The sequence below is a fragment of the Ambystoma mexicanum genome, chromosome 8 (assembly GCF_040938575.1).
Source record: "Ambystoma mexicanum isolate Mex_15411 chromosome 8, UKY_AmexF1_1, whole genome shotgun sequence".
Lineage (NCBI taxonomy): Eukaryota > Metazoa > Chordata > Amphibia > Caudata > Ambystomatidae > Ambystoma > Ambystoma mexicanum.
In genome coordinates this window covers 685,652,508-685,674,637 of record NC_090929.1, presented here as the reverse complement: position 1 = coordinate 685,674,637, position 22,130 = coordinate 685,652,508, and the positions used below count along the sequence as shown (strand labels likewise).

Sequence of the window (22,130 nt, the reverse complement as noted above, 5' to 3'; positions counted from 1 at the left end):
GCAGCGGTCTGGGCCGCACACTTGGAAGGCTCCCCAGGCGGGAGTACATGCTTTTTTTCCCAATACATCAAGTTCCATTGTGGAGCCTATTGACGCCTGGGGTGACTTCTGGCAGTGGGCTAATGGCGATCCTCGCGGGAACCATGCCAGGGAGGCCAGCAGATCTGTGTGGTGCCGGGTAGGCGGTGGACCTTAATTATGTGTTGGGGGCTGTGCGGAGGCCACGCCCCTCATTGTGGTCACCAGTTTGGCCTTCAGCACTCGGCACGCCACAGCTTCCTCAACAACGTTGGTGCACTACGCCACACTACTCACGTGACAGGGACCGGCTGTCCCTCGTTGTGGCCACCATCTTGGCCGTTGTGCCCTGCATGCCACTGCTTCATCCACGCTGTTGGCCCACTTCGCCATGCCGCTCCAGCTCCTCCAGGAGCGATCTGGACCATGCTGGCCACATGGTACTGGGGCGCCGATCCCATCCTCGTCACCAGTGTTAAGGGCTCCATAGAGGCTGAGCCCTCGTGGTGGAGGGTCTTGAAATGCAGGTCCATTGTTGCGCAGTGCAGGCTCAGCGCTAAATAATGCACTGCAGGCAGGAGTCATGGTGGAAACTGGCTACCACTCTGCCCTTTTATTGTCATCATGACACGTCTCTCACATGTCCTGGTCGACCTGACTTTCCAGCCCAGGAGGGGCGGTAGTCACAACACCTCTGGCGCTGCGACCCTGGTTGCTTGCGTCTGGCATGCCTGCCGTTACTTGTAGCAGTGAGGCAACGTCTGACTTGGCATGCTTATTTTTGTTGCTAGATGCTGTGAAAAAAGTTGGGGCAGGTATATTTGCATCGATAAGGAGCCTGGTGTGAGGCCGTTTTTTGCTGTAGGAGTGGCTTAGATGTGTGTACTCTAGGCAGTCGGGGCTAGTTAGGGGTTTGCCCTACTAAACTGTAGGATGTAAATCAGTGCCCTCATTTCATCGTCTGATAAGGCGGCTAATAATATTTATTACAACTGCGAAGTGAGGCAGAGTGAGCGGCCTCTGTGGCTTGGTGTAGTCTGGGAAGTGTAAGCTTATGGTGGGTGAGCTCTTTTCTGTTTCCGCTACTTGCATTTATTACGAGCACAGGAGCGTGGCTAGTGCGAGTAAGTGCAGTCTCACAATCACATGACCTACGGCTCCACGTTAATACGACCCTGATATTTCGCAGCTGATTTGGTAAAGTTACTGGCATTTTTGGATGCTTACTTGGTCCCACATGAGTCTGATTGCGGCTTTAAATGAACAGCATTCCCTTGTGGGTACTTTTGCACTATGTAGTCTTTCTAAACCACGAATTTATGCCCTTGGGCCTCTTGTGTGCCTCACCAGGACGACACCGTGGAAAATAGTACTGAGGTGCCCCCTCATGAGCAGCGTAGAAGAAAGCAGTGCAAACACAATTAAAACGGAAACAAACAATATCCCGAGAGCCTGCTATCATTATGTTGAACAAGCCTAAGGGTAAAGGCAAGGTGTCCTCGGGGGCTCAGACTGAAACAAGCAAAGATGTCTCAATGTGCATTTGCACTGAGAAGCAGCTTATCTCGGCACATGAGGAGAACACTCTATCTCGAATTCTTGAGGATACTACGCAAGAACACATTTCCCAGGGTCCGCTAGATAAATGGGTTCAGGAAGTAGAGAGAGTGGGTGGTATTGCCACTGATAAAATGCGATTGCCACCCCCCCCCCAATAAGAAGATCAATGATGGTATTCAACCCCTGGCATGCCCATTGTGCCTGGGACGAGGCTCAGGATGTCAAATCCAGCAGCAACCGATAGGGCACAGATCATTCGGGGTCCAGTGAAAAATGATACCAGCATGTCATCTGAGTTTAGTACCCACATAATATCTACCCAACATTTCAGGAGCCTATTAAGCCGGATCGGTCACTGGACAAGATAATTAAAAAAATTGCGATTTTTCCTACAGCCGAGAGTCCTCGCCTGAATCGCAACCGCATTCTGCAGTTACTGCATTTAGTTCCTTCTTTAAGGTGTGGCGCTGCCGGACATTGATTGTAGCAGCAATTGGGCATTGGTTAAATGTGTGTCTCCCATCATCGTGGTACTCATCCTCTCTCACTTCTCCCCCTTAGTAAGACTGGGTTTTGACTCAAATGTCAGTAGAAAGATGCTACGGTGTAATCAATCGAATGAACACTTACAAACCAGGCAGTGTAAAACAACTAAGGAACGTAATGGTGATGGCCATCTAACAGAAGTATTAAGCCTGTTAAATATGCAATCTAGTAATATATTATTGATGCCGTATGAGAAACAGCAGGAGTGGTGGATTTCTGTTTCCAGTGCTGATTATCAGCCTTGATGTGAGGTACTGATTGAATCTTGCCGGCTCCTCTCGTGGAATACTGGATGCCATTGCTCCTTTCTCTTTAATGATGATAATTGTTCTATCCTTGAAGCAAGTGATGTTTTTGTATTGCAGAAAACGTGGCTGTGGGGGTGGGGGATTTCTCCATTGATGGTTACAGCTTTGTGTTGTGAGCGGCTTCCCCAGCAGATAAGTATCGGTCGGTGGGGGGATTGCGTATAGGTGCCGAAGCGCATTTTTAGTGTATGAATATAAGAAGGGTAAACATCCCCCTTGCATATTATGCCCTGTTTCAGAAGGATCTATGTGGTCCTCTGCTAAACTCCTGGCAATTAACCTGTACGACCCCCCTGGTGGTATTAAGACCCCCCCTAGATTCAATCTTACATGGAAGAAATAGTTTTGGGATGGGTGTCTGACCATTCACAATGTAATATATTAGTTGCTGGTGACTTTAAAGTTGGAACTTATCATCAGAAATTGTTGGATAAGGGTTGTCAGTGTGCATAGTTTTTTGCAGGGACATGGGGCCTCATTCCGAGTACGGCGCTAACCAATGGCGCTATTAACGCCTTGGTTGACGCCGTACCCGGACCGGCAGCGCCTTGGTGGTTGGCGGAATTACCGCCCCATTCCAAGGTTGGCGGGGCGGTAATTCCCCAATCCCCATTTACCCTTCCCCATTCCCATTCTTGCCCCATAGGGCATAATGGGAGTGGGGAAGGCGTCAATTACGCCACCGTAAATTACGGTGGCGTAATTAACATCAAGGTCCCTTAGCGCCATGGTATTTAACGCCTGCTAAAAGCAGGTGTTAAAAGCACCATGGCGCTAAGGGAACTCGGAGTATGGCGGTAAGGGATTACCGCCACCGCTCTCGTTAGCGGTGGCCGCTATCCCTTACCGCCATACTCGGAATGAGGCCCATGGTCTCGATTTTCCGAATCCTTAGCCTCACATTGCAGGGAATTTAGCTAGTAGGTGGACCAATGGGAAGGCCTTGTCTAGGCTGGATTATTTCTTTGTGGACTCAGGCACCAGAAAGTTGGTCAAAACATTTGAAACTCGTTTCAATACTCTGAGTGATCATGCCACCTTGCAATGAACTCTAGAATTGAGTAAAGGGAAAAAAGTGACTAAGATCACGCAGCAAAATGCATCTGTTCATTTGCAGTGGAATAGAATAGTTTGCACGCCAAATGTGGAAAGATTGAATAGAAAGTTGGACAGTTGTGGTAGGTCCATTGGTGACCTTTTGACTGAGAATCAGTGGGATATTCGTACTTTGATGAATAATATACAGATAATGCCCAGAAGTAATAACAGCGTAAAGCATGACTGCAAGGCCCCCCGTAGCACATTTGATTTTATCTTTAAAAAGGAAAAGAAATAATTGCATGTAGGTCTTTGACAGACTGGTAGCCCTATGATTCTTTCTTTGCGTACCCGATGTAAAAACTGGCACATTCCTATAGGAAAGATCAGAACAACGCTTACTGGAAACTTATCTTTAGTATTTTCAAAATGCATGACAGCAAAAAGTTCTCGTACATGTATTGCACTTTCTTAGCGGCGGATAGACCCAAAGATGTAAATCTCAGAGAATTGCTGGGGAAGGCGCCTTAGTAATCTCTGTTTCAATACGACAACCAGTAATGTGGTTAATGACAAACTCAAATATGTGCCAGTAAGCACTGAGGACGGCTTTGAAGCCGAGGATGTTCTAGGTGCCATTGGGAAGTTAAAAGCATTCAGGGCACCTGGGCCGAACGGTGTTGCGAATTAAAAATTATCTGACCCTTTGGGCTCAACTGCTATGTAAACTTTACGCAATGATTTTAAATAGCAGCGTTATACTTGACAGCTGGCGCGAGGTCATATTGATTCCAGCGTTTAAAAAAAGGACTGAGATTGGACCGCCCCCAATTAACGATTGCTTGCAATGATCACTCGAGATGTAACATCTTTTCCTCATTGCTATTAAGTCAGTTAAACAATTGGGTCAGAACGAAGAAATTGGTAGAAATGCAACAAACTGGCTTCCGGAGTGGCTATAGCAGCATACCCAACATCTAGACGTGACAGTATTTGATGGCAGATACACATCGTTCTCCTGACACAAGGTTACTTCGGTGTTACATTGACTACACTGGTGCTTTTGATAGCGTAATGCGATACAGATCATGGGAGAAGCTGGCACGTTGGCGGCTTGCTTCTACCATTCTGCGCTCTGATTAATCAGATGCACATGCAGACCTCAGTGGTTGTTCGTTTGGATCAGGATGGTTTGGTAACAAGATCTATCTAAACTAACCACGTTTTAAAGCAGGGGTGCGTTTTGGCACATCTGCTTTTTCATCTATATGTTGCGGATATGGAAGAAACATTGAACGCTTGTCACAATTTCCCCCCAAAAATCACCTTTGAGCATATTTAATGGATCTCTTACGCCGATGATACAATCTTGCCGGACGGCAACCACATAGGGTTACAGCGTTTTCTGGATGCTGTTTATACTTATGCGTCAAAGAACAATTTGGAAGTAAATTTATATCAGACCAAGGACATAGTAATTGGTAAAAGAGCTTGTAGCAACAGGAATCATGTTTGGAACCTTGGTGGTGAAAATCTGGAGGTGGCTAACACTTATTTTTATTTGAGCATACCCGCTAGCACCTTGTATGGTAATATGCTTCCACAGAGAACTTTTAAGAAATGACTTGTAGTCTAAAACATTCTGGCCAGGAAAGGGTGGCACTCCATCGAAGGTCTCCTTGAAATGTATAAAACCAATGTAATTCCTGGAATTAAAAAAAAATATGTATGTTTTAAATAACTTTATATGGTAAGAAAGAAAAACAGATTAACAACAAAAAAACAGATCCCGGCAGAATCACAACTTTTGATTGATGCTGCTCCACAGCAAGGCCACAGTCGGAAGTCAAAGCTAAACATAACCGCCCCACATCTCCCCTTCCCCTTCTCCGGCAATCCCGCCACGCCCTTGCAATTCCCCCCACCCTTAACTCAGCTCAACCAATTTCCCCCTGATCTTGGGGAATTTCTTAAGGTTATTTCTGTGGCGATATACCCTCTCCTCTAAGGACCTGCAGCGGTCCATACCCTCCCTCCATTTAACCACCATTGGCATGTCCCCCACCCCCAACTTGGTGGCCATGTCCCTCCTTGCCAGGGCCAGTCCTGTACTTATCAGCTTTCTAGTGCCCTTGGCGGTCACCACATCCCTAAAATATGCAGTAAGCACACTTTGAGGCACGTAGGGATTTTGCTGCCCTCCAGGCTTGACAGTATGCACAGAATCTTGTCCTAATACACCCGTACCCTGGGGCATGGTCATATCATGTGGAAGAAAGACCTGTCCTCGTCCTTGCACTTCAAACAAGTGGCACTGTCAACCCTCCCCATTCTGTGAAAATGGACTCTTGAATAATAGACACGGTAGAAGATCTTCAATTGCACTAGGCGTAGTCTGGTAGGCATGTTGAGTTCCCTAATAACCATCTGGGCCTCCACCCATTCTTCTTTTTCCATTATCCCTACGTCCTGCTCCCATTTTGCTTGGACCAAGTCTGGCCGTTGTGCAGAAAAATTGTTAACTTCTTGGTACAGTGTTCAGATTGCCTTCTTTTCCAGGCGACCTGAGAGTAGGTTAACTTCTAATGGAGTGTGGCCCGGGATCTTCATGTCAGCTCCCAATTGACCATGTAAGGTGTGGCTCAGGTGCCTATAGATGCATCGGTCCCTGCCCCCCAGGCCGTATGCGGCACAAAGTTCAGAGAAGGACACCATCGCCCCCCTTTGATGACATCTCCCACTGTGACAATGCCCTTGTCCCCCCACCTGGCAAGCTTTCCCAGCTTATGCACCACGGGTATGTGTGGGTTCTACCGCAATGGCATGCCGCCCGTTATCACCCTTTTGTAGCCCATGGCCTTTGTGACTGCCGCCCTGACCTCTATGACTGTTTTAGCTTCCGGGGGGTAATCCCGTTTCCCTGAGCACCCATATAGCACCTGCAGTGGATACTCTGGACCCATAACCTCCCTTTCCAGCCTCTTGTGCGCCAGCCCAGCCCCCCAAATACCCACTCATTGACCATCACCAGCTGGGACACCCAGTAGTATTTATGCATGTCAGATATCCCGAGGCTGCCCTCCCACTGAGTTAGTGAGGTATTTAAGCACTATTCTGGGATTAATGCGCCCCCAGATGATACCCTGGAGCGTTGAGTTTATTTTGGTGAAAGTGGAGTTGGGTAACCTAACCGGGGCATTCTTTAATACACAGAGCAACTGGGGTAGATTCATCATCTTGAAGAGGTCAGCCCTCCCCACCAAAGTCAGCGGCAGGGTAGCCCATTGTTTCGCGTCCTCCTGTAACCAGGTCAATAATGGATCTAGATTGTCCCAAAGAAAACGACCCTCGCCAACATGAATCCTGATCCCAAGATATAAGAAGGGCGCCACAACTAGGAGGCAATTTTCTGGTACCCCCTCTTCTTTTATTGGAACAATCACAGATTTGTTCAGGTAATCTTCAATCCGCTATGGTCTCTGAACTCCCGAATTGTGGCCACGGGACTCGGACCCGTGCCCCTTGAATCCTCCAGAAATAGCAGTAAATCATTTGCGTACAACGAAATGCGGTCCTCCCATCACCCCCTGCCACGCGAACGCTGTCTGATGCTGGTCACTCCTAATGCTCTCGCCTAGCGGTTCTCTCGCGAATAAGAACAGCAACGGGGACAACAAGCAACCTTGCTTCGTGCCTCGCAGCAATGGAAAGCTCTCCTTTGTATACCCATTCACGCTCACCCTGACCCTGGGTTCAAAGTACTCGCCTGCTCGCCTTGGAAGCAAGATAACACGAAGCAACACAAGTTCGATCCCTGGGTCTGCGCTTAGTAACCTCTGGGTATTAAGCGCATTATAATTAAGAAATTATATATTATATATCATTTTGGTCCACTGGGAACCAGTGAAGAGCAGTGGGAGCAGGAGGGCTGTGCCCGCATTTCCAGAGTCTCGTGAGGAGGCAGTGACGCCATTTTGCTAGCTCTGACGTCAAGGCACAGGTGCTCAGGCCATGAAAGAGGGGGCTGCTGGAGTCTAGCCTCTTGGAGGTGAAGGCAGAGAATGAACGGTAACAGAACACGTTATTGGTAGCACTGCCACCAAGCAAGGGTTCAAGCCTCGGGCCGGGGGGGGGGTTATTCGCCGCGGTGGGCAGAATTTGAGCTGGTCAGCACGGGTCAAAGGAAAGCGAGGCTTGACGGTTGGGATTTCTAAATGGCAGCATGGTTCGTTTAGCCATCAACATGTGAACCAAAAATGGCAAACGTTGAGGGCACCTCTGCCACTGTGCAGTTTGGGGCATTTTGTCTTGCACCTGACTCTGCAAATCTCTCCTGGTTTGTCTCGCCTCAGTGGCACCTCTTTCCACCAGCACCTCTCTTACCCACTGCTGCTTTTTCCCAACTCTCATTCCTCACCTGCAGCCCCTTCCTCCTTGAAACATGTATTACCACAGCTCATTTACTCTGCACACCCCATCCTACAGTGTAGAGAAGGGTGCCATTGTCATTATCTCACCCGTGACCTTTGCTTGTGTTCAAAATTCGAGCTGTTGGGTGCTTTTCATGGTCTGATGCCATTTTAGACAATGAACAGATGTTGTACTCCGGGCATCGCTATGATGGAGCATGGCAACATCCCTACCTCTGACACCGCTCTTTCCAAGCACCTCATCCCAGAGCCCTTTACATCTCCGTTACTACCCGGCACCAACACCCTCAAATCACCGCCACTTTCATTTGGGCAACTTGGGCCGCGGTTCTTACTCACCTAGCAAGGGGCAAGAGAGACTGCAAATTCAAGATTGCATTGTCATTGGAAAATCAATTCTATCACCCCGCCCCCACCCAAGCCCCCACCCAAGCACTCTTTCTCTTACTGCTAGCATGCCTGCAACCGCCACATCCCCTACAAGCCCCAGCGAAGGGGCACCGAGCATCGTGGGACACTTCGAGAAATCCCTGCTCCGGCTCCTAGCTTTTCGGTTCCTTATTTCATCCCAGAAGACTATCCTGCTGTCCCCCACGAGCCCTAAACTTCTCTTATACAGTGCATGCAGCAACAGGCCAAACTGGAACCTCCCTGCGCCCTCACTGGCCACAATTTACCAGAGTGGTGCTGCTACCCTCCCGGGGGATCTTTGGGGAGAAACAAGCAGGGATTCCGACCCCTGCCCCGACTTCCTGGCTAATGCCTGAAAAACACCTCATGCAAGCCCCAATGGGCGATTACCCCAACAGCCAAACTTCCAGCAGGCGTCTGAGCATGTTACAGTGAGGGGTGGGAATCTCTCAGCCTGCTAACCAATCGCTAAGGAAGGTGCAATGGACCCCTGCAGTCCTCCTATGTAAGCAGCCCTTTCTCTGAACAAAACGTTCTTGCCTCCCATAAGCCTCAGCGTGTAGCTTATGGTAATGAGTGGGGCTTCCAGACGCCACTTCCTCTCCTCTTCCGATCTGCAGATGCTTGCTTTCTTGCACATGGGGTACAGTGTATCTATTTCAGCGAGAGAGAGAGAAAGAGGAGAGAGAGAAAGAGAAGGGTAGAGAGAATTAACGAGAGAGGGAGAGGGAGAAAGAGAGAGAAAGAAAGTGGCAGAGAAAGGGGGAGAGAGAGTGAGAGGGGGAGAGGGACAGAGAGATAGCAAGAGAGAGAGAGAGAGAGGAGGAGAGCTAGTGAGAGAGAGGGACAGAGAGATAGCTAGAGAGAAAGAGCGACAAGGAGAGGGAATGAGAGAGAAAGAGAGAGGCGGAGGGATAGAGAAAGAGAGTGAAAGAGAGAGAGAGAAAGCAGAGAGAGAGAGAGAAAGAGCAAGAGGAGAGAGAAAGAGAGAGATGAAGAGAACGAGAAGGGGAGAGAGAGATAAAGAGAAAGAGAAGGGCAGAGCGAGCTAACAAGAGAGAGAAAAAGAGAGTTAGAGAGAGAAAGAGGAGAGAGAGAGAAAGAGAAAGAGAAGGGGGAGAGAGTGATAATGAGAGAGGGAGAGCGGGGGAGAAGGGGAGGGAAAGAAAAAGAGAAAGGAGGAGATAGTGAGAGAAAGAGATAGAGAGGAGGAGAGTGACAGAGAGATAGCGAGAGAGATAGTGAAAGAGAGAGAGACAGAGAAAGACAGAGAGAGAGACAGAGAGAGAAAGAGAGAGAGACAGAGGGATAGAGAAAGAGAGAGAGAGAGGGAGAGCGAGAAAGAGAGAGAGATAACGAGAAAGAGAAACAGAGAGGGGGAGAGAGCACGGGAAGGGAGAAAGAGTGCAATAAAAAGAGAGAGAAAGAGAGATACAGAGAGTGAGATAACAAGAGAGAGAGAAAGAAAGGGGAGAGATAGGGAGTGCGAGAAAGAGAGAGTATTAGAGAGAGAGAAAGAGAGGGAGAAAGAGAAAGATACAGGGGAGAGAAAGAGAGATAACGAGAGAGACCGATATAACGGGAGAGAGATAACGAGAGAGAGAACGGAAGAGAGTGAGAGAGAGATAACGAGAGAGAAAGAGAGAGATAACACAAGAGCTATATAATGGGTTAGAGAGAGAGATGAGAGAGATAACGGGGACATAGGGGGGAGAAAGAGAGGGAGAGAGAGAGCGAGAGAGAGAGAGCTTGAGAGAGAGATCTTGAGAGTGGCATTCTGAGATAGGGAAGTGGGCCTGGTCTGCAAGAGACCAGTGCTGGGAGTGGAGGGTTTCAGGTTATTTTGCCTTTGTGTGCCCTACCTCCCTCATCCTCCAACTACCCGTCTCCCTTCTACCTCTCTTGCCACCTTACAACCTGCACCCATCAACATCTCAGGTTTCCCATCTGCCTCCCCCACTGCCCCACTAGCGACCCCCTAATAGCGTCACTGTGTCAAAGTCCGAAACTTAGAAAGTGTGCCTTTTAGCGTCACTGTGTTAAAGTTGACCTTAGAAAGTGTGCCTAATAGTGTCGTTGTGCTATAGTTCGAATTTAGAAAGTGCTCCCAACAACAAGTCTGCCTAATAGCGTCAATGTGTTAAAGTCTGAACCTAGAAAGGGTGCCTAATAGCGGTATTGTTTTAAAGTTTGAACTTAGAAAATGTGCCCAATAGCGACACTGAATTATAGTTTGAATATGTACGCCCCTCTGTCCTGCTCTCGTCTCGTGCCTGGTTGCAGGCGCTTTACTGATAACCACCATATCACACTACTACGCTCACTCTCTCCTATACACCATCATTCAACTAGAACACAGCTGTACTATGACAAAATTCTCTCCTATACACCATCATTCAACTAGAACACAGCTATACTATGACAAAATTCCGCCTAGCTGTTCTCATACTAACATGACCCCACAAACACCTCATCATCCTGATAAAACACTGCTAGCTGAGCACATACCGGCTAGTTTTGCGTTCTCCTCAGGCCTAATGCAGCCAGAACTCAGTCTGGGTGTCCCCCCTCCAGACTGAACACATACAACTGATTCCTCAGCACCACACCTACCGCTAAGAAGCAGCTATCATGCAACAACCACATCAGCTGCACACATATCCGGTGCACCCACGCACCATACGACACTCTCTCTACTGACTAGAACTGCGGTTCCCGAGGGTGTTCAACCTACCAGCGCTTTCAGGACATACCAGTGATACATGAGGCGCTATATAAATGCCAAGTAACATAACATAACATAACAACAATTTGACCTTCGCCAAAAAACCTTCACTGAAGCCCACTTGGCCAAGAACCTCCCATAGGTAGCCCCAACTTACCGAATGGAAAACTTTTTCTGTATCTAGGGCCATTATGGCATGCAGGCCTTCAATCTCTTGTGCTTTTTCCAGTGCATTATGCACCCTCCTAATATTCATCCTCGTGGCTCTGCCGGATGCACAGTAAAAATAGGAAATTAAACAGCTTGCCCACAAGCTGTGCAAGACCAGCATGCTATCAAGCCTCATCTGAGTTTCAAAAAGTCTGCTTGCTGCCATAAGGGTGAGAGGAGTTCACAGCCCAGAGCACTGTGCCTTGAGGGTTGTCCCACGGGATCCTGGAAAGTGGTTCATGCAAAACGTGAGTTTCAAGTAAAATGATGAATGCAGAGTTCTCACAGGCATGGCTTTATGGAAGTTCCGGTCTTCACTAGTCCCCAGCTGTAGAGGGGGGTCTGCATACCTCGCCCCAGACTGTTGCTCCTTCCACCACCTCCTCTGCCCTGCTGCTTGATCCTGGGGTTCACGCCCCAGCAGCTCCTCCTGCTGCCCGGGCTGCAACAGTGTTTACCTTAGGTCGGCCGGCTGCCCGCACTGCACGGGTCACAGAAGCCCACCTCCTGCGATGCAACCTCCAGCCTGTGAGCAGGTCTCTGGTGCTCCCGCTGCCCTGTCCTCACTGTGGGCACGGGATTTCCATTGATCCTCCACCCGGCAATCGGGCGATCAGCCCGCTCCATTCCCGCCCTCCAATTTGCGCTGATCCTCAGCATCACGGCATCCTCCTACCGTCGGCCATATTGGTCCTGCAGTTGCCGAGATCACCTGCGCCTCACTTCTACACATTTTTGCGGGCTCTGGAGCATAACCCGCCACCTCCACCTGCTGTCACTCTAACTGCTTCTCGATCCCGCCTCGTGGTGAACGCTTTTGCCCTGAGACAGCCCTGAATTCCTCCAACGCGGGCCCGGTCGGAGCGGAGTGACCAGAACACAAGTCCTGCTCAGATAATCACGCTACAGCGCCCCCCCAATCCTGGAATATTATATGGCCTTGAGGTCTTATCGGAACAGTTTGTGCACTGGCTAGACATTATTGAGGGGAAACTGCTTCTCTATCTGTTGTGTCTACCGAGAGCCCTGAAATGCGAAATTGGTCTCATGTCATTGATGGCACTTTGGAAAGCTCAGCGCTAAAATTATTTGTGCAAAGGGTAGCAGGGATTCCCTGTTTGCTTTATTGCTGACAATTTCCCTAACAACTTTCAAGATAGCACCTCTTTGTCACATTTTGAATCCATTGGCATCGTCCTACCCCCTGAGGAAAACAGCCACGTATTCCATCTAAGGCTAAAAACCAAAATGGTAGATTGGGAACTCAATCAAAATGTACTGAAGCTTTCTCATAAGAAAAGGTATGCTCAGTTTTTTTAGGGAAGGTTTTGCACCTGGCCAGCTGCGCAGTTTAAAAAGAAAAACATTTTATTACATTTTAACAGCAGTGTAATTTACAGACTCAAATATACGTTGCATAACAATATACAGCGATTGTGTCTGTGTATTCCCTCCCCCCAACACTCCCTCTCTCCCACAGCCTATTCTGCATACATTGTTCTGACTCATTGGATTCGACTGTACCAAATATATATATTGTCACTAGTCCGCCTCTTGTGAGGGGGCATTTATTAACCTTTGGGTGTCACTGTGCGCTGAGGCCATCAATTCCTGCACCATACGTTTCCAGGAATCCAAGTCTATGTTTTGTACTCCTTGCCCCGAGGGGACACCTCTTGCCACACTGAGGTTTCCACCTGCGTCCATTTTTGGCGGTCCCTCCACTACTTGTGCACATCCGGACCCTTGTGCCACACAGTTATCTGCTAAAACAGTGTGAAACTGATTTTAACTGATATATTCTGTATTTATGCTTGAATATCCTACACACGTTTGGAGTATGTGGGGGCTTGGCAAGGCATTCCCTATGTAAGGGAAACAACATAACCTGACTGATTGTCCTTGCCTCACTGAGAATTGCTGTGAAGCATATAGCAGATTTGTAAGGACCTTGTTTAGCATCGCGTCGGACCAATTCTGGTCTTCTGTGTATTCAGCAAAATCTCTAGTCATCACTGCTGCTTGTTATCACATTTGGAAAAAAGCTTTAGCTTGCTTCTGAGGAAATTGGCAGTGACTTTTACTGTTTTTTCTTTTTTAACTGCAGCATGAATGTGTAATTTATTATATTTATTGCTAGCAAAAAGTACCCGTTCTTCGAATGGGTTCGGTGGACAGACATGACAACACTCTCATCAGTTGCTGAAAATCAATGATCCTGTAAGTCGCTGTTCTGATTCGATGTGCTTTGCACTCTGAAGTAAACGGCACAGAGAATGGGCGCGTGTGGCTGGCTGCTATACCCAGGAGCAGACGTTGGGATGAGGCAAGAGTTGGTGTGCTGCTGCAGGCTCGGACCTTCTGTCCTCTCTCCCCACCCGTCGCCTCCCCCTGGCATGGTGCAGTTCATTGTGATGCATTGCATTGCAAATATCTCGGAAACCATGCATCCTAAGGCCTTGAAACGTGATTTTCGAGTTTTGTTTCTTGTGTTGCGAGCGGTCCGTTACGACCACATTGATGTTTCGCCAGGCAACCCTCTCTTGTGCGAAGGTACTGAAATCCATGGAAAAGGGTGGGGTGTACACATTTCATGTAGCAGTAATGTCTGGAGGGTTCTAACAAATACAGAATTTGGTGCAGCGTATAGAATTGTATAAGGAACAGTGCTTTTCCAAGCCACAAACCCACAAACACATTTTGACTTTTTCTGAAATCCGGGGAACGGGGTCGGGTGTCCAAATGTCATGTAGCCCGTAATGTCCGGAGTGTCTTAACAGGTAACTATGCAGAATTTGGTGCAGATTGGTGTATCGTTGTGGAATTGTATAAGGAACAACAATGTGTCAAGCCACAAACCCATCCACAAACCCACACATTTTCACTTTTATAAATATAGATGTGGAATGAAGTGTATTTTAGGGAATTTACTTGAATTATTTGTATATGTCACTTGATGATACACTTGCTTGTCACTTATTTTAATTTATTGTGACATTGTTATAAGATGGTTATGTTTTTTTCTTACCTTTTCTTTTTTTGTTTATATGTTTATTTTCTGCTCACTGTGTGGATGAATATTAATAGTGTAAAAGGTTTTTGTATAAACCAAATGCACTTAATTAAAAAAAAAAAGGCCAACCGCTTTAAGTATTAGCCATTTGCCTGGCACTGCTATTATACAGGCCAGGTACTTGCTCTATTTTGCAGCTGCTACCATCGATGGCCAGTTAATACCACTATAGGAGTGCCTGTCAATTGCCTTTCCCAAGCGTACACAAAAGCCAAAACTATTGAAATGTGTCAATGCTTGTTTGCATTTCTGGCCAGACGTGTTCCAGGTGTGCAGCAGTTGTGCAAGTAGGCATGTTCTTCAAAGTTAGACAGCATTTGGATTTGATGCGCAAAACACCAGCTCAATTTGTTTAACCGATTTCTGTCGGTTTGCGTGTTATTTCTAATTATAGACATTTCTTCCATCCAATGAATCGTGGAAAACTACCAATTATAACCTATTTTTTTTTTAAAAACAGTAGATGTAGATAAATAAGAAATACAAAATAAATATGGATGAATACAGAAGATATCCCAGTTACCCGCAAATGGAGACTTGGGCAAAGCAAAGAAATGCAAAGTCTCTTTATAAACAGTTCTCGGGAACCAGTTTATGAAATGTCAGTTTTGCGATAAAAAGTTTGCCCAAAAACAGCACTTGGGGGTCATTTTTCTGAATATAGGCATATGTAGAAGAAAAGGGAAGGTAAAACTCCTTTGACGCTTTCTTTTATGTACACCCCATTCCAGTGTGGGTAGCTAGGATTTAATTATTTGTTTTTTTATAAAGCGCCTAACACCATACCTGAGTTTGGTTTGTAAGCGCAGATTCGAACCTCTGTTGCTCTGTGTGATCCAGTTTCTACTTGGAATTGCAGCACTGCACAGAGAATCCTAAAGCCGGTCCACGAAGATCCTTTTTCTGGTCCTCGGGGCGGTTGGGGGGGGGGGCAGGTAAGTGGGAGGGTGGGGACATAGTGGGAGGGATGGGGCTTGATTTCTGTGGATTGTGCCCTCTTTTCATGCACCAGGAATAAGCAGGTACAGTCTGTATTCATCAACAGAGGAATGTCTGCTGTCATTTTTGCCATGCCAGCTGCCTTTTCGAATCCCCACCTTAAACGCAGTTGTGGATCGAGGCAGGATCTGAGAATCCACACAGGTTCCTCCGCATGCAGTGCATCATCACTATCTGGGGAATCATCATCATCAGTATCCACCCAGCCTCTACCGGCTCATTTGAATAAGCCCATCAGAGTGGGTCATGCATGCACATTATGCAGAAAAAGACGAAGACCTGCAACAAGCACATGACAATGAGGAGCAGCATATGCATGCCCGGCAGAAGATGTGTGGGGGCCCATTTCAACATGATGGTTGGGCGCCCCCCATGCTTTGCGCATAAATCTGAGGTGCCTGTGGGGTGCATACATTATAATGGAGACAAAGAAACACAGCCTGAAGTTAACTGCTGTCGATAACAGGAAATGGCCAGCCAGCAGGGACCTGAAACACTAAATTCCGACCGAAAAGCTATAAATCCTTATTTGTCTGGCCATATTGATATCACACTCAAGTGTGAATAATCACAGCCTAAAGTATGAGCATTTCGTGTGTGGCCATACAAGGTCGCTTTATTGACATCTTTCTAGCTATATATATAAAAATGGATATATAGCTTCAAATTGCAAGTTAGATGAAGGCAAACTACATATATTTGCTTACGGGAACATTTTTAGAAGGACGTTTCAATGCTCCCTTTAGGGGTAAGCATTTTTAAGGTGGATAAGGGTGATCCGTTGCTAGTGATTCTCGAAATTAGAAAGCTCAACTTACCCATGAAACAAAAAAGAGTCAAATGAAGTGGCCATGTTAATCAATGTTGACACAGAGATATTCATGTAGATGTTTATTTAACTAACACTCCATACAAACAGAACAAAACCCCTCTGTGTCACCTCCCTACAATGACACGTCTTAACCCTACCTCCTAAAACACTTGCAAGCATTCTTTAGGGTGCTCGAACATAACACACTCCTTCTTCTATAGTTCAGTCTTTCGGTAAGTACAGTATTGACTTGCAGTTACTGTCGAAAACCATAGCTCTTCCTCTTTTTCTGCAATGGGCATTTACAATTACTCAGTTACAAGTGCAACTGTTCCTTTTTTCATGCCCTGTGATCATCATTACTTATCACATTCCCTAAGAATTCCACAACCCTGGAAGGTTTGGGAAACTTGACAGTCCCCTTTTTAACATATCATGGTAAGCAGACTTTTATCATTTCTATTACTCGCAATATATTATCTTTGATTGCATGTCCACGAATGTGTAATTGTTTCATCATTTTAAAATCTGCTTCAGCCATACGCTTCCTTTGAAACTGTTCATAACAATTAACAAAGCATGCTTGTTCTATCCATCCTGGATAATTTGGTGTTCAGATTCCTTCTTCTGAAAATTTCAAATGGCATGAGTTTGAATGTGGCATGTGGCGCTAATCTGAACACTGACATCATGCACAGTGCCTTGTAGCAATTCTTCCCCGCACTCTTTGCCATTAGACCGCTCCAGCCCACCATTCAATTTAGGATGATATAATGAGGTTGCGCTGTGTTCGATCCCACCTTCCATCAGAAATCCCTTGATCTGTTTAAACATTATTTGCCCAATATTACTCATCACCATTTTCATGGGAGCCTTTACCCCACGGATATATTTCCCCAAAAAATCTATCACATTCAACTTTATCTCATGAGTGACCAACGTGTGTGGGCAATTAGAAACAAAATGATCTATTAACACCACCTTGTGCTGACTTCTCCCACCTTGTACATTAAATATTAATGACTGGCCTCACAAAATTAAATGATACCCATGGTAAATTGGCTAATTCAAGAACTCCACTGCACTGCTCCTTTGTTTGGACCTCCCTATAAGTGTCACTGAACTTACCACTTAGCATGATAGTGTTTCTAAATGTATACCCAACGGTAGCCACCAGACATCACGTCATAACTTCCCTTTCAACTTGGTCATACAGAAGTGCCCTTTAATGCGCCACTTAAAGAATTCCCTCACACACGTGGAGTAGGGCACCAACAAGCACCCTCAGAAAAGCTTCTATTCCTAGTTCCCCTATCACTGTTTTTGCAAGTAATCACTGCAAGACAGTATTATTGTATCCCTTGAAAACCAAAATATAAATATTTGTACCATGTGAAACTTGGAACATATGTGGGCACGTGCCCACATATCAGAGTGGCTCAAAATCCTGGCTCCACTGCTACACCAACGTGTGTGATCTGAGGCAAATAATGTAATATCATTGTGACTTAACTGCAAACATTGAAGTCCTTAGAAGTGACTAAGTTCCCACTGCTCAGAAAAAGAACTCCCTTACAAAGGGGCAGATATAATGATTTTAGGGGCAAAATGCTGGTGCTTCTCTGTTAGTGGCCCTTACAACCGTCACCTAGAATTGTGTTATTGTTGCACAGGCTCTCCCTCCATACAATAACCCTTGATTTGGCAGGCAGATACATATAGGCTCACCAACCAGTCAGTACACCAGAGATTCTACTATAGCAGACAGACTGTGGCACCGCCAACGTTAATTTCCTCCCCTATTGCTGTCAATGACTGAAGTTGATTGGGCCATCCAGAGTACTGCCTCACAGGTGAATGAGTGGAACTGCTTGATATGCCCTGTTATGTTTTGCTATTTAGTCTTGCATCATACACTTCCTGCTGGTTTCACAGGTTCTCAGAGCTTTATGTTCTTCAAGAGCTGGTATCGGGGCTATAATAGAATTAGGGGAGCAGGGTTAGTTTGCTCTGTTGCAATGTCGTATCTGAAAAGATAGGGCTTCCTGTGGTGTGTAAGTGTTAGACATTGCATGAGCTGTCTCGAGCAGTGGTGAATGTACACTCCACTTTGCTGATCTGAATTGTTTGTGCGGTTGTCTGTGGTGTTTAAGGAGCGAGGAAAGTTGGGTTAAGTGAGTTAGTGTGGCGTATAAGGAGGTTTAGTGTCGATACGTGCCTTCAGTGGTGGTGTATGTTTCATTTTGTAACTGGAGTTGTTTTGCTTCTGGAGTTGTGTGACAAGAAGCATTTTCTGTTAGGGTGGGAGGCAGCATGATTTTTAAATAGTAATCCTTATTATACCTCGCTCAATAAACCACGCAAAAACGTGGGAAAACATGTTTCACTTCGAAAACATCCCAGTTGGTCGCATTTATTTGTTTATATCCAAGAAAAAAAAAATCTCCAGGTGTTGTGGCTCATTATGCCATATTATAGGATGTTAGACTAAGTGCGCCTACATCAGGTGACACTGTGCCATGACACAATTCAGTGCCTACAGTTTCTAATCATTGGCTGGGGCCTCCCTTCAAACTGTCCACTGATACCTCAAAGACACTCCAACCGTAGCGTCACCGATTCTTACATGGGATTGTTGTCAAATGCAGATGGACATGGACCATGAAGTAACAATTGACAAAGCCACCATTTGAAGAGGCAGTCCATCCCCGCCTCCAAGTTTCAGTGTAGTTGCATCCATGGAGGAAGGCATGGGATACAATGTAGGGGCAGCCATTTCCTCTCAGAAATCCAGGGTCTCTTTCAGTTTCACAGATGATAGTTTGATGTGCAAATGTTTTGTACATTATGGATACCTTTTTCAAACAATAACTACAAGCTGATGAGTTTATCTCAAAGGCTGCTCTGGGGGTGTATAATACTTGAAGTTACTAAGAGGTATTGCACAGTTTAAGAAGATCTGAGGTTTTCCAATGTCAGGAGTGAAAAAGGCTCATGAGAAATACAAAGGTATGCTTGTATAGGTGTTGTCATGAATGTGTTTCTGTGTATGCATGTGATTCTGGGCCAAATGCACAGTGTGTCTGGTGCTGAGAGCGACATGATGCAGAACGGGAGTCAGTATGGACGTGTACTGAGGCACAATGCAGGCCTTGATTTGGACACTGGAAGCATGAATGATGGGCAGTGTGAGTATATATTGTTGAGACAAGCCTTTTTTATGCTCCTGTAGCATGACAATGCTGGCATGTATTTTTGAGACCAGCCTCGTTGCTTTCTTTGGAAACATAAAAGCATTGGAGTCAGACCTCTTGAGCTAGTTTGGGAAGAACCTGGTTGCAAGTGGGGCAATGGTGGCATTTATGGTTGAGGCATCTGTTTTTTGGGGGACTGCCATCATCAACACCTGTTACAAAATTTCCCTGTGGGCTATGGTTACCTGGCATCAATGGGAGTGTTTTATGTGCGCCCTGCAGAGGGGAGTGTACATTCTACATGCTTACCCGATTTTTCAGAAAACGTTGCTTCAATATGCATGATTTCAAACCATTTTTAAAAGAAAATGGCTAAGGGGAAGCACCGGCCAGAACCGTACTGGATTAGTTCAGGTGTGCTGACTCGGCTCATTTCATGGAAAGCATTTACACCAGGGGCGTTGCTAGGGGGGGGCTAAAGGGGCTATAGCCCCTGATCTTTTGGTTGTAGCCCCGGATAGAATCTCAGGAACTACAGCCAAAAGACTAGCTAGCCCCCAGTCCCAACAGTTCCGACATCAGCTTAGCCCCAGGTCTTTTCCAGACCTAGCAACTACCCTGATTTACACCTATGAACTTTACAAATTCACCAGCTGCAACTGCTCTAGACTGTAGTGTTGTTGTTGGAGTGAGGCATGGAAGCCAATGAAGATGGCTAGTTAGGTCTTGCTGCCTCCCCCCCTAAAGAAACCAGGGCTTTTTCTATAGTTCACCGCCCCCCCACCCTCACTTCTCCCATGCTGCTGGATACTGGATATTCCGCTAGTGAGAAAGAGAGAGAGAGAAAGAGAGAGTGAAAGAGAGAGAGTGAGTGAGTATGTGTGTGATTTAAAGATTGACAGACTGAGAGACTGACAGGGAGCTATAGAGGGAAGCTTACGCTCCTGTTGCAGGTGTATGGTCTGCGCGTCTGTTGAGTTCACTACTTCCCTCTGCGCCCATTGCCCTTGTGCCCTAAAACAGAAAAGGTAATCTCTATCCAAAAGCCAAAACTATCGGCTTTGTCACTGCCCTAGTTTCTAATGTCTGTACTGTAGATGCACTGATACTGGTCAGTACTTGAGAATGCCAGGGACGCTCCCCTCACCACATTTTACATGGTGCCTCCTCATTTTCTGTTACTGCACTGACTGTTAGAAGTAGTTATCATAAATGAGTACTTAATTAGTACTTAATTTGTATGCAGAAAAAATACACCCATGTCGTTTTTAAATTAAATATTCTGCACACAGTCACTTTTTTAATTGTTTGTATTTTGTTCATAGTATGCATGATACCTTACATAAGAGTACACTAGCAAATACATTTACAAATTAGATTTAAAAGCGCCTCTAACAAGTGTTCAACATATTCAATCACTAAAACCAAATATCTTATAAAGAAATCCTTTAAAAGATCATCACCCTGCTTGACAACCTTTTGCAATTAATCAAAAAAGTTCATTTGCAGAGCATTGTTACACCATCAACCCCATTTGATTGACAGTAATGGTATCTACGTTATCATTCATAACAAAGGCACAAGTCATGTGACTTATCCCGCCCCCCAATATGGCTACCCCACATTGAGTGGAAGAACCGACGTCTCTTACTTGCTCCAGGGTGGACCCTCAGAAAGTTGCGAGGTTGGTGACCAGCAGTACAACGCCCTTGTACCTGTCCAGTGAGACATCCTGACCCACCAGGTCTTTCACTGTGAACTCATGCACCGACCGCGCCATTGCCCAAGCGCCAAAGGGCTAGCGATGAAGACGAGAACCTGCCAAAGACACACAACATGTCTGCTACTGCCACACTGAATGGCGTACTAGGTCTTTAAGCCCATCCTCGGAAGCACCGTCCACACCAGCTTTTCACGATCACCCACCACAGGCTATATTTAACACTCCATTTAGATGTACTGCAATCGAACGTGCACGGTGTCGATATCCGGAAAACACGGACTGGATCTGGCTATTTAGGTATGGTCATGGAGACCACAGGTGTAACACGCCCGAAACAAGCTTAGTTGTAAAATTACAATTCCTACTTTCAAGCAGTTGGTGTATGATCGACACATTTCTGCCCTGTCCACACGTGCCCCTGAACGTATGCACCAGCGAATCCCCCCTTATATATACATTGGCAGAAATGGAAAAATAATCTGTCAATAACTAGAGCCATCAGCCACCCACTGACTAACTCCATTCCTGGGACTTGTTTTACATTGCCCCCTCCCTCCTTTCGATCAAACGTGTGCATGCTCTACAGTTCAAGTTATAAATAGCCCCCTCGCCCCTATCACTGTTCACCTTGTAAGAGAATTATGGCTCGCCTCTCCTAATGCACCCCTATATTCTGAGGCGGCCATCGTCTACATCTTACCTTTCTCGTTTGATTAATGAAAACAGATCCTAGCCAGCTACCTCAGCCCCAGCTCATAATTCACAGGGAAGCACTGGGGCCTATTCTCCACGCCGGCTCCTTTTTCTAGTGGGCCTCACAATCAGCACTCAGCAGTTTCTCTGCCTGAGTGCCTCCGTTATCCCAGGGCTGCAGTGCCATGCAAATCTATTCCACAACGGCGGCTACAGCAGGAGGGGGTCGGATGGGGGTCGGCGGGGATATGCATTTACAAATGTACATGTCTGCACTTATCTTTGTTTCAATTCCAGTGCCAGTTTTGTCCAAATTCTCGCAGCTCCCCTTGATTTCAATTGGCCTCTGAGACTTCCCGTATCAATTCGTTTTTTTGGTTCAAATCGAGAG

The 22,130-nt window shown here is 46.3% G+C and overlaps 1 protein-coding gene across 1 annotated transcript in view; it reads right to left on the bottom strand.

Moving 5' to 3' along the window:
- Positions 1-21,841, bottom strand: part of LOC138473649 (glutathione peroxidase 3-like) — a 146,114-nt gene extending 124,273 nt beyond the window's left edge. Inside the window, exons 1-2 of the mRNA XM_069612175.1 lie at positions 21,747-21,841; positions 20,975-21,141 (exon numbers count right to left, since the gene is read on the bottom strand). The gene's annotated coding sequence lies outside the window, so the exon portion shown is untranslated. The remainder of the gene's footprint in view (positions 1-20,974; positions 21,142-21,746) is intronic.
- Between the last annotated feature and the right edge of the window lie 289 nt (positions 21,842-22,130).